Source organism: Miniopterus natalensis, chromosome 20 (assembly GCF_054644295.1).
Source record: "Miniopterus natalensis isolate mMinNat1 chromosome 20, mMinNat1.hap1, whole genome shotgun sequence".
Taxonomy (NCBI): Eukaryota; Metazoa; Chordata; class Mammalia; order Chiroptera; family Miniopteridae; genus Miniopterus; species Miniopterus natalensis.
The window spans coordinates 22316247-22327214 of record NC_142100.1 but is presented as its reverse complement, the minus strand read 5'-3'; the positions used below and the strand labels follow the sequence as shown (position 1 = coordinate 22327214).

The window sequence follows — 10968 nt, the reverse complement described above, 5'->3', positions numbered from 1 at the left end:
CGGCGCCTTGGGGTGACGCCATCCTTTTGACCGGCTGCGGAGCATTCCACCGCGGGGCTGTGCAGGCTCGACGGGCTCCTTTCCTACCGGCAGGCTTGGAGGCTGCTGTAAGTGCTCCTGCTTATATTACCTCCAACTGCGGTGATGACCGTCTTTACAAACAGGTTCACTTTTGTAGGACGTGAATGGATGGGTGGGTCACTGAATGGTATCGATGGAGAGGGAGGCGGAGAGATGGTTTTGTGTTTTTTATATATATAGTAGTTAAGAGGTTAGGAGCTTGGACTCTGGAGTGGGGCTGACCCAAATTCAAATCCCAGAGAATCGCCCCTGGGCAAGTGACTTAATTTCTCTGAGCTTCAGTCTCCTCCTCTATAAACCGGAGATGATAACAAATGCATCGGCCGGGAGCCTGGCAGGAAACAGAGGGCACATTCAAGCCGGGTAATTTGAGGAGAGTTTAATAAAGAGATTATTTGCACAGGTGTGGGCAGGGCTTGGGGAGATCAACAGGGTAGCATGCAATACCTGGGTCTGCCTGAGGAGGGCGCTGTTCCCGCCCGGGGGCTGCAGGGGACCTGAAAAGGGGGCTTCATGGAGACGCTCACCCCGCCGGAGCTGTGGCTTTTGGAGGCGGCACAGCCGGCCCACCCCACCACTGCGAGGAGGCGCCTGGGCCACCAAAGGTCCTCTCGCTGTCTTCCTTCCTCGGATCTCCTCTCGGACGATCCCAACCCCGGGGGCCAGAGCCATGGGTGCTGTCCCCCAGGTCAGCCTCCTGGGCTCAGAGCGCAGGGAGAAAGCAGAGGGAGGACCCGGAGGGGCAACCCAATATATAAGGGTCCCACCTCACAGGATTAACCAAGATCACGTCCTCACGGCATTTAGTGCAGAGGCCCGTGGTTACCCCAGAACCCACGCTGGCCTGGCTTCTCCAGGTCGGTACCAGGCCAGCCTTGACCCATCCTACAGGGCCGGGAGCGGAGCGGAGCTGATCCGCTCCGTTCCGTGTTTACTTAGAGAAAACTTGGCTGCTGAGAGCAAGAAGAGGTTGGCTGTGGTTTTCTGCAACAGCTGGGGGTGGAGGGGAGGCAGAGAGAGGGGAGCTGGAACGTACTAGGGCTCCCAGAAAGCCAAGGGACCCCAGGGCCCAGGAATCTGAGAAGCGTCCACGTTGAGGGCAACGTGTGCCAGCGTTCTCTCTGCCAAGGGACTGTGGGTTTCGGGGGGTGAGTGACCGACGTGTCCCAGGACCTGGTCCCCGGGAGGCAGGGCCGTGGGGCAGCACCCAGTGCAGGCCACGTGGAATGTGCCGCTCCTGGAACCAAGGCTCTTGCTTTTTAAAAATTGGCTTGTAAATCTCCGTATAATTTTCAGGGTTTAGGAATTTTATTTTATCTGGATTAAAGTCATGTTCTGCCTTGGCATCGGAAGGCGTTTATGACTGTTAAAACAAGAAATGAAAAATATAGGCCTGGAATCGGGGAGGCTGCCTCCTGCCAGGCTCATCGGGGTTTGTCCTGGGGGCCAGGTTGAAGGTCTTCTGGCCCCTGTCCCTGACTGCTCTGCCTTTTTTGAGAAAGCTCGAGCGGACTGTCGGAGCAGCGAGCACCGTGGCTGCGGGCTGGGGAGGGGGGCGCCCCTTCATCTCCGCCTAGGTGAGCTCCGTGGCGTCCCCTCTTCCCATGTCCCCTCCGTTAAGCACACCCTCCGGGGCATTGTTTAAAGGGCTTTCTCGCCGTCACTGGCATGTGGCTGCTCTTGGTCTAGGGGCCACTGGCTTTGGACTTGTGACTCATAATTCTGGGCTAACTTTGAACTCCCCAAATTGCAATTTTGGGCAGGATTTAAATAACTGAGATTCCAGCTTCCTTGACCTAGTTTGCCACTTTCTCTATTCCCTCTTGCTTTGAAAGCAAGCAAGCACGCAGCGTGCGCACACACACGCACACACACGCCTCGTTCCTAAAGGCAAACGTTATACATGCTTCACGAAAGAACTTGGAAAGCGCCCTGGCCGGGTGGCTCAGTTGGTTGGAGCGTTGTCCCAATACACCGAGGTTGTGGGTTCCGATCTCGAGTCAGGGCACATGCAAGAATCAACCAGCAAGCGCATGAATCAGTGGAACAACAAATCGATGTTTCTCTCTCTCTCTTTCTCTCAAACCAAAATTTTTTTTAAAAGTTATGAAAAACTTGGAAAGCAAAGGGAGGCACCAGGTGTAATCTCGTTGCCTATATTTTCATTTCTATGTTGTGGGCATCTGTCCATTCCTACAGGTAATACACTGCATTCATTTTATGACGCTAACAATAACGACTTCTGTTCGCTAAGCGCTGAGGTTAAGAATTCAGCCTTTGCCATCGGAAATAGCCGAGTTCGAATCTCAGCTCAATTTCTAGCTGCGTCTTTTGGCAAGTTAATCTTGCTGGGCCTGATTTTTCTCGTCTGTAAAATGGGGACACAATGTTATCTACCTCAGAGGGAAGGTGGCTGTGAGGACAGATGAAATCCCTTCAAATAAATACAAGCCCGGAGATTGCACAGGCCCCATAGTAGATGCTCAATAAATTACGGTTCCTATTTTTCCTGCTGCGTTCAGCAGTGATCTGTGTGGGACGCTGGGCTGCGTTTTTCTTTTCACGAGCGAGCCGTGTGCAGCCTTCTCTCTAAATCAGAACTTTGGGTTCCTCAGCATTTGTTTCACGGTAAGCGGCGAGATGATTTTAAACTTCTGTCTTCCCCCGAGAACGCTCCACAAAATTGGCAGTCTGCGCGCTATGCAAAAACTCGCCCAGAAATGGAAGAGAGGGACATTTGCACAAACTGGGTTGTGTCTACAGAATTAGAAGGCACAGTTGGACTAATTTTAGTGCCTAGAAATTGGAAACATTTGAACACAGGCTTCAAGAGAAAGGCGAGTTCTCGCAAGTGGCAGAAAGGGGGCCCTCGGGACTGGTTGACGTTGGGGACCCTGTCCCAATCCGTGCAGGGGCTCCGTGTGGCTGGAAGTCTGCAGACGGGGAAAGGGTTAAGCGTCGTTCCAGCCTGCCTGGTCCGAAATTGCCTGCGGATCTCTGAGATCGAGTCACAGGGCCTCCGCATTGTCCTGCCTTTCCCAGCTATCCGCTTTCCTTTGTCCTGCCACAGATAATTTTGATCCTGTGACCGCGTGGGGACTCTCTGGCATTTGTCCCTCTGGGGTTTCTGCGCGCCCGCGGGCCCCTGCGCTCGGCCTCACGTGGGCAAACTGCACACAACTCACTTTGTATCTGAGGAGCCAGCGGGGGCCTAGCTCGTTTTCGGTCGCGGCCAATCAGGCCCCCCGGCTGAGAATTTATGAGAAGAAGGCGAACCCCTTTGAAGAAAGGCGCCCTTGTCTGCGGGGCCTGGCCATGGCTCGGCGGCGGTGCGCGTGGGGCGGCGGGGAGGGGTGGGCACGGCCGGAGAGGGCCCGCGCCCTGGGGAGGCATGGGGGAAGAAAAGAATCTGAGAAGCCGGGGTCAAAAGTCTGTCTGTGAACAGGAAAGAAAGCTGAGCAGCCTGCCTCTGCAGGTGCGCCCTCGCCGTGGGGAGCGCGGTCCCCCCACCCCCTGGGCGCATCACAGCCCCGCAGCCCCCAACCCTGCTCTCCAAGCCGAGCCAGACAGAGCGGGGCCCAAAGGCCTCTAGGAGCAACCGAGGCAGCCCAGACCAGAAGCAGTCGCGTCGCCACCGGGACGGAGGGTGCAGCTTCCGATCTTCGCCTTGGTGTCTCTGAGCCTCAGCTCCAGCGCCTCGCTCTTGGGCGGTGGGGAGGAGTGTGTGTGGAAAGCTCCCAGCACAGCCACCTGGTGTGCAGTCAGGGCTAAGGACGTCGAAGCTATTATTATTATTATTTTTCATTTTAAAATATCTTTATTGATTTCAGAGAGAGGAAGGGAGAGAGAGGAACATCGGTGATGAGAGTCATGGGTCGGCTGCCCCTCGCACCCCCCCCCGCTGGGCATCGCCAGCAGCTGGGGCCTGTGCCCTGACCGGGAATCGAACCGCAACCTCCTGGATCGCAGGTTGATGCTGAGCCGCCCGGGCAGGGCTAGAGGCTATTTTGATGAATGGTCATTGTATTTGGCTTCAGGAGAGGTAGACTGCTTCCCTTAACGCCGGAAATCAAGTCCATTCAGGTCATCGTTCTTTCGCTCGCTTATTCAGGCAGTCGACAAACATTCGACCGGCCCTACTGTGCGCTGGCTATTTTACTGGCGAGGACGACGGGAGCGATCGCCGGCTTGGGGCTTTGCCATGTGTTGGGCTCTGTTTTCAGCCCTTCGTATGTATCAGCTTATACAAGCTTCACGGCCGCACCGTGCGGGGTGGGCGTGCAGGCGTTGATCTTGGCCAAGGTCACACGGCAAAGAAGGACTGGGAGCTGGAGCTGGAACTGAGCACTCTGCTAGCTCTAAAGTAATGAACGGCACACGACTCCTGCCCCCTCCCACCCTGGGGCAGTTCCATCCACTAGAACTTTCTGCACTGATAGAAATACCCCATCCCTACGCTGTCCACGTGGTAGCCACGGGGGGCTCCTGGGGACTTACAATGCAGCTAGTGCAACCGAGGAACTGGATTTTAAATTGTATTTGTGTTACTTTCACTGTGGATTTAAACAGCTACACGTGGCTAGTGGCTATTGTCTTAAGGAGCACAGCTCCAGGAATTCAGAATGGAGGTAAAGACATTCACTTGAATCAATCGAGGCAGCAAGTGCTGTGCTGCAGAGCAGCCCGGGTGTTGGGTGTGGCCCGGCACAAGGTTGCAGGAGGTGTCCTTCCCAGAGACAGTCATCTCTGAGGGGAGTCTTAAGCAAGGAGGAGTTGGCAGGAGGGAAGGTAATTTTAAATTTACCCGAATACGCTGGATTTCACAACAGGGCCTGTGCTCAGCCAGCACTTGGAGGTTGAAACCTGTAATCAAGGCCCCAGGGTCTCCTTTGAGCTCCAGAATCACCAGAGCGCGCCCCGGAAAGGATGAAAGGACACTGGGTTCAGGAATGTGTCCATTGCTCGTTTGGGCGGCAGGTATCGGCTTGCACTTGGCGTTTAACCATGGCCTATCTGAGGATGTGAAAATACCTGAGAGACAAATGTGAGAAAACGCACTGGCTCATCGGAACGCTTTATGAACATCGCGTGAAGCCGAGCGTCCGGGAACCGTGGGCCAGCTGTAGGCAGACAAAGGAGCGGTGGCAGCGATAAGGACAATGATGATGATAATGAAAACCAGTCACCACTTATTAAGACGCTTCCTTCGTGCCAGACCCCATGTTAAGTGCTTTCGTGTATTGATCGTCTCACGCAGTCCTACGATCCATTCTCTGCATGGCAGGGAAGTGGCCTTTTTAAGACATAAACTCTAAATCAGATCGTGCTAGTCTGTGGCTAAAAACCCATAAGTGGCTTCCCATTATCCTTAGAATAAAATCAAAGTCTCTTGCCCTGGCCTGCAAGGCTCGGCCCGTGCCTACCTGGCTGCTTCTGCTCTCTCGCGCGAAGCTCCGGACACGTAAGACCCCTCTCGGGCATAAAGTGCCAAGCTTCAGCCTGCCCCAGGACCTTTGCACTTGCTGTTCCCCCAATAAGCAACTCACCTCCCCACCCAAACCCAGCACTAGGATGAATGTGCTGGCGGATAGAGACCTTCCCTCTTTGACCACCGCTGCATCTCCAGCCCGCAGGACAGCGGGCACTGAATAAAAATTCGTTATGTGATTGAAAGGTTTTCAACCCTATGCACTCGGCATTACTGTCCTCATGTAACAGATGAAGCTGCTGAAGGTCGGGGTGGTCAGTCCGCCCGAAGCCGCGCAGCCTGTGAATTTCCAACTGCACGTGGGGAGGATTCTGTCCGTTTTCTCCCAGTCAGCCAGCCGTGCTGAAGCTGCACAGCCGCCTCGGGAGGAGAGGCCGGGATCTGTCTCCATAATAAGAAACCCTGGCCTGCAAAGCTGCCCAGTCTTCCTCTGGCTTTTACTTGGTTTCTCTTTGATCATAAAAATGAGTGTTGTAGAAAGACTGGAAAAGTGTAGAAAGAATAAAGAAGCTGGGGGGAAACCGCACGTGACCTTCCTACCCAGAGGCAACTCGGCTAACGCTTTGGTTTCTTTACTGCCAATCTTTTCTATCATAAAGCAGGCTCGATGTCATAACTGTATATAATTTTGTGTCCCACTTTTATCCCTGAACACTGTCTCTTAAGAGTGTTCTCCAGGCATTTAATTTTTTTCTTATGTAAGCTAATGGTGGCATAATATTTCTTCACTTGGGCATACCCAGTTCACGCCACCGAATTTCTTTTGTTTGAAGGGGGTGGGGGGGAATTCCCTGTTTTGCATCTTGCAGGTTAGAAAGCCAAAGTCAGGACTTAAATGCAAGGAGGCACGCAGACAATTAAGACTTAAATACGAAGAGGCGCACGGACAATTTCGTCTCCCTTTCAAGATCAGAAAAAGGCATGCCCGCGTTCCATCCGAATAATTATTGCTATGACGTTCACGTCTCCTGAGATTTCATAATATAAACGAAAAGTTGAGGATATTCTGGAGAAAACCCTGAATTATATAACCTAAGTGTCCTCACCCAAAGCACAGGTCTCGGGGCTGTGCTGACGCTCAGCAAAACCCGCTTGGCTGGGTTGTCACCTGCGCCTTCTCCGCCACCAGCCCTCCCTGAGGCAGCAGCTGTCCCGGCAACCAGGAGGCCGGGTGGGGAAGGGCCAGGGGCCCAGAGGCCAGAGACCAAGGTTCAAGGTCCAGCTTCAGTTCTTACCTATGTGCCCCGGGACGGGTCACCCCCCCTTTCCCGAGGATAAGGGGTGCTAATGGTATTTCCTTCAGGGAGCACGTGAAGGTCAAAGGAGGGACCAGGCCGGGAAGGTGCGTCGTAAACTCAAAAGTGCCGTAAGGCTGTTTGGAATTCTTACGATCCAGTGAGTGGCTGTTTAAAGGGACTTACAGGTGAGCAGAGCCAGCCTCCTCCGGCCCAGACCTTTAAAAGGTTGGCTCTTCTTATAAGATGATATATAAAAACTGGACCAGCGGGTCCCGTGCTTGTGATAGATTCACGGGGATTGGAAAGAGCGGGTGTAGGCTTTGCGGGTTGCCAACCCAGCACCCACCGTCTACTTCCCCTGGTCCTAACAGAAGCCCTGTTTGGGTCAGGCATCCCCCCCCGGGTCCCCACTGAGCATGTGGCTCGGAGCAAACTGACTGCACCCTCAGCTCCAGGGGTGGGCCTGACTGGTCCAAGGGTGATCCCTCCCCTTGCCAGTGATGGGGTTCATGCGACCCCATTCTGACCACCGAGACGTGGGCCGTGAGAGGCAGATGGGGAAAGATCCCGCACCCAACAAAGTAGCATAGAAAGAGAGATGTTTCCTTTTCCCGTTGGGGGCCCCACCTTGAACCGCAGCAGCCACCTTACTACCAGATTGGGGGGAATGAAGCGAGCACACGGAGGGGATGCGCGCAGAGAGGAGCCTGGTGGGTGCTAATGCCACCGGGGGCGCCTCTAATAGCAGCAAACGTTTATCGAGCGCTTACGGGCTGCCAGGTGCTGTTCTAAAATGCAGCATACGCTTTAGCTCAGGGGGGGTGGCCTGAGCTATTCTGGTGGCCCGTGAACTAAGAATGGCTTTTATTTCTTTATTTTTTTGGTGGTGGAACGAAAGACGAAAAAGAACAATACTCTTTCACGACACATGAAAATGATATGAAATTCATTTCCCTGTTGTCCACGGTGTTTTCCTGCCGCAACAGCCGAGACAGAGACTGCCCACTGCCTTGCGAAGGGCAGAGCCTAATATGTTTCCTGTCTGGCCCTTTACAGAGAAGGTTCACCCACCTTTGCTTCAGTGCTCACAACAACCCTCTAAAGTTGGGGTAGCATTAGCACACTCTTTCTCACAGAGGAGAAAACTGCGGCTCAGAGAGGGTAAGTCATTTACCCAAGGTCACACAGTTATTACGAGGTAGACTTGAGATTCACTACCCGTCTGGCTCCAGAGCCAGTGGCTTTGGGAAAGAACCTGGATTCCCGATGACATTGTTGAGACGCTGAGTCAACCAACTCTAAACCTGCCTCGCCTTGGGACTTCCAGGTGTAAGAGGCATATGACATTCCCGTAGTATCGAAGCCAGCGTGAGGCTGCATTTCTGTTTGTTGCAGCTGAGAGCATCCCAGCTGAGGCCATGAGAAAGCACCTTAGAAAGGTAAAAACAGGAGGAAAGCTACCCCCTTCTTGGGCCTTTTGTCCTTGCTCAGGAGAAACGCTTTCTCTCTCAGACACGTCAAAGTCTCCATAAGGTCTCCCCTTTACAAGGGATTAGGAAGGAAATCCTATTTTAGAATTGCTGCTGCGGCTGGCAATCGGCAACATTAGCCTGATGAGGAATTACGCTCGCTAATAAAATATCTCAGGTTGGGCTGAGTCTAATTGTTGCAAATGCTAGTAGTCGTAGCCCGTCGCCGGGACTTCGGTGCCGGCGCATCCCTCGCTTGGCTACAGCCCATGTGGAAAATCAATTTCCTCTAAATGTTTGAGGAATGGCACAGAAAGGCCTGATTTCTTTTCCCTCTGCTGGAGTCAATCTGGAGACAGCGAGCCCATAAAATGAATGAAAATAGCTACGGTTGCAGGATGCGGGGTGGAACGCCAAGCTAAGCAAAGCCCCGTCGCAGGCCCTATGTCCCAGCTCTTTTGTCCTAAGGCCAGAGACGCTATACACTCGTGCCCCAAGCTGACGTGCTCTTAAAAAGTCCCAGAACAGAAAGGATTTGACTTCCACCCAGCGATTTCGCTTCGAGGAATCTCTCCCACAGAAAGGCTCCCATGAGTATGCAAGAACGTAAGAGCGGGGTGTTCCTTGCAATCCGCTTTGTGATGGCGAAACATTGGAGGCGAGGTCATCGTCCGACAAGAGGAGACTGGCCCTGGCCGGGTGGCTCGGTTGGTCGGAGCATTGTCCCCTACACCAAAAACACTGCGGGTTCAGTTCCCTATCAGGGCCCATACCTAGGTTGTGGGGTAGATCCCGGGTCGGGGGGCATATGGGAGGCAACCAATCGATGTTTCTCACTCACACTGATATTTCTCTCTCTCTTTCTCTCCCCCTCTCCTCAAAATCAATAAATATATCCTCAGGTGAAGATTAACACATGAAAAAAGGAGATTGTTTCATTAAATGGTGGTGCATCCATGCTGCAAGAAGAGAGAGATGAATCTGTGTGTATTTCTATGGGAAGATTTTTGGGATGTGGTCTTGAGAGAACAAAAGCAAGCTGCAGATTAATGTATACAGTATAAGTTCATTTTTATAAAAAAAAAAAAAAAATCCTTTGACAATGATGTGCATATTTCCATGTGGATATTTGCCCGTGAGTAGAGAAGGGTCTGAAAGGATATACACCAAGTCGTAGACGGTGGTGGCAAAACCCAGGGGAGGGGATGGTGCATGTGAGAGGGGAAACTTTCTGTGTTCTTTAGATTTTTTACAACAAGGGCCTTGGTGATGAGAAAGGAAATAAAGAATTGGCTTTCTGGCATGTGTGAACAGCACTGGGCTGGACTTGCCACTATTTCTGAGGCTAAGGGAGGTCAGGGGTCGATGCCACAGCGCTTACAATCCGGTCAAGTCACAGCTGTGTCTGTCACCCAGCCGGACAGGCCAGAGCATAGCTCTTTCTAGTCTGTGTTGCCCCAGAGGGGCTTCATCTTCAGCTCCCTGGCTACCCAATCGGAACCAACCCAAACCATCTTTTGGGCCAAGACCAGAATTTAAAATTTTACTTTTTGAATAAATTATGTTAGAATATACGTAACATAAAATGTATCGTTTTAACCATTTTAAAGTGTATGACTCAGGGGCCTTGGGAACAGTCACAGTGTTAAGACAGCACTATGTGGGTCCAGAATTTTTTAATCACTTTAAAAGGAAACCCTATACCCATTAGCATCTCCCTCCATTCTTTCCTCACCCCCCACCCCCACCCCAGCCCCTGGAAACCCCTAATTTGCTTTCTGTCTCTATGGATTTGCCTGTTCTGGGCATTTCACATAAATGGAACCATACTCTACGTGGCCTTTTGTGACTGTCGCTAAACAATGTTTTCAAGGTTCGTCCATGCGTCGGTACTTCATGCATTTTTATGGTTGAGAAATATTCCATGACAATGACATGCCACAGTTTGTCTGTCCACCCATCAGCTGATGGACATGTTGGACGCTTTCGCCTTTTAGATATTGTAAATAACACTGCTATAAACATTTCCGTACACATTTTTGTTTGAACACCTGCTTTCAGTTCTTTGGGACATATCCATAGGAGTAGAATCGTGGGGTCATGTGGTAAGCCTACGTTTAACGTTATCGAGGTCTGCTTTGAAACCCCCGGAAGGCTAGTCTCCTGACCGTGGAGGGCATGCCACGAAGAGGGAAATCTTCCCCTGAGTTTCTCTCTTACGTCCCTTGGGTCTAGGCAGTTAAGTACATAGATAAGCTGTAATGGCCTTATCTAGACTTAAAAGATCATCTGCTAAGATCCTGCTTCGTCCAGAACATTCTGAATATTGCTATTACACGAGCAACGGGGGAACTGTTATTCAGAATACATTAATCAAGTGATTCATCTGGGATTTCGCATGTACGTTTCACTTTCTGTTACACTTGCAGCAGTCCTACAGTTCTGGCGGTTCCTAACCACAAGGACACTCACCCCGACTTGTCCAAGTGCAGGCCAGCTCCTTCTAGGCAGGCTCTGGCTGAATGGCTGCCAGCAATAACCAGCCTGTCCTACGCTGGGACAGCCTGGATTCAGCGAGACATAGTGGGTAAGTAGCTTTGGGTCAGTAGGACGTGGGTTCAACTCCCAACTCTGCCATTAACTAAATTACCTGGGAAAGTCACTTAACCCTCTGACTCCTTCAGTCTCTTCC

At 52.1% G+C, this 10968-nt stretch overlaps 1 long non-coding RNA gene across 1 annotated transcript in view; it reads right to left on the bottom strand.

The window, feature by feature from the left end:
• Positions 1 to 350: 350 nt before the first annotated feature.
• LOC148090815 (uncharacterized) overlaps positions 351 to 10968 on the bottom strand; it is a 98143-nt gene continuing 87525 nt past the window's right edge. Inside the window, exon 3 of the long non-coding RNA XR_015716221.1 lies at positions 351 to 412. This is a non-coding gene — a long non-coding RNA (uncharacterized LOC148090815). The remainder of the gene's footprint in view (positions 413 to 10968) is intronic.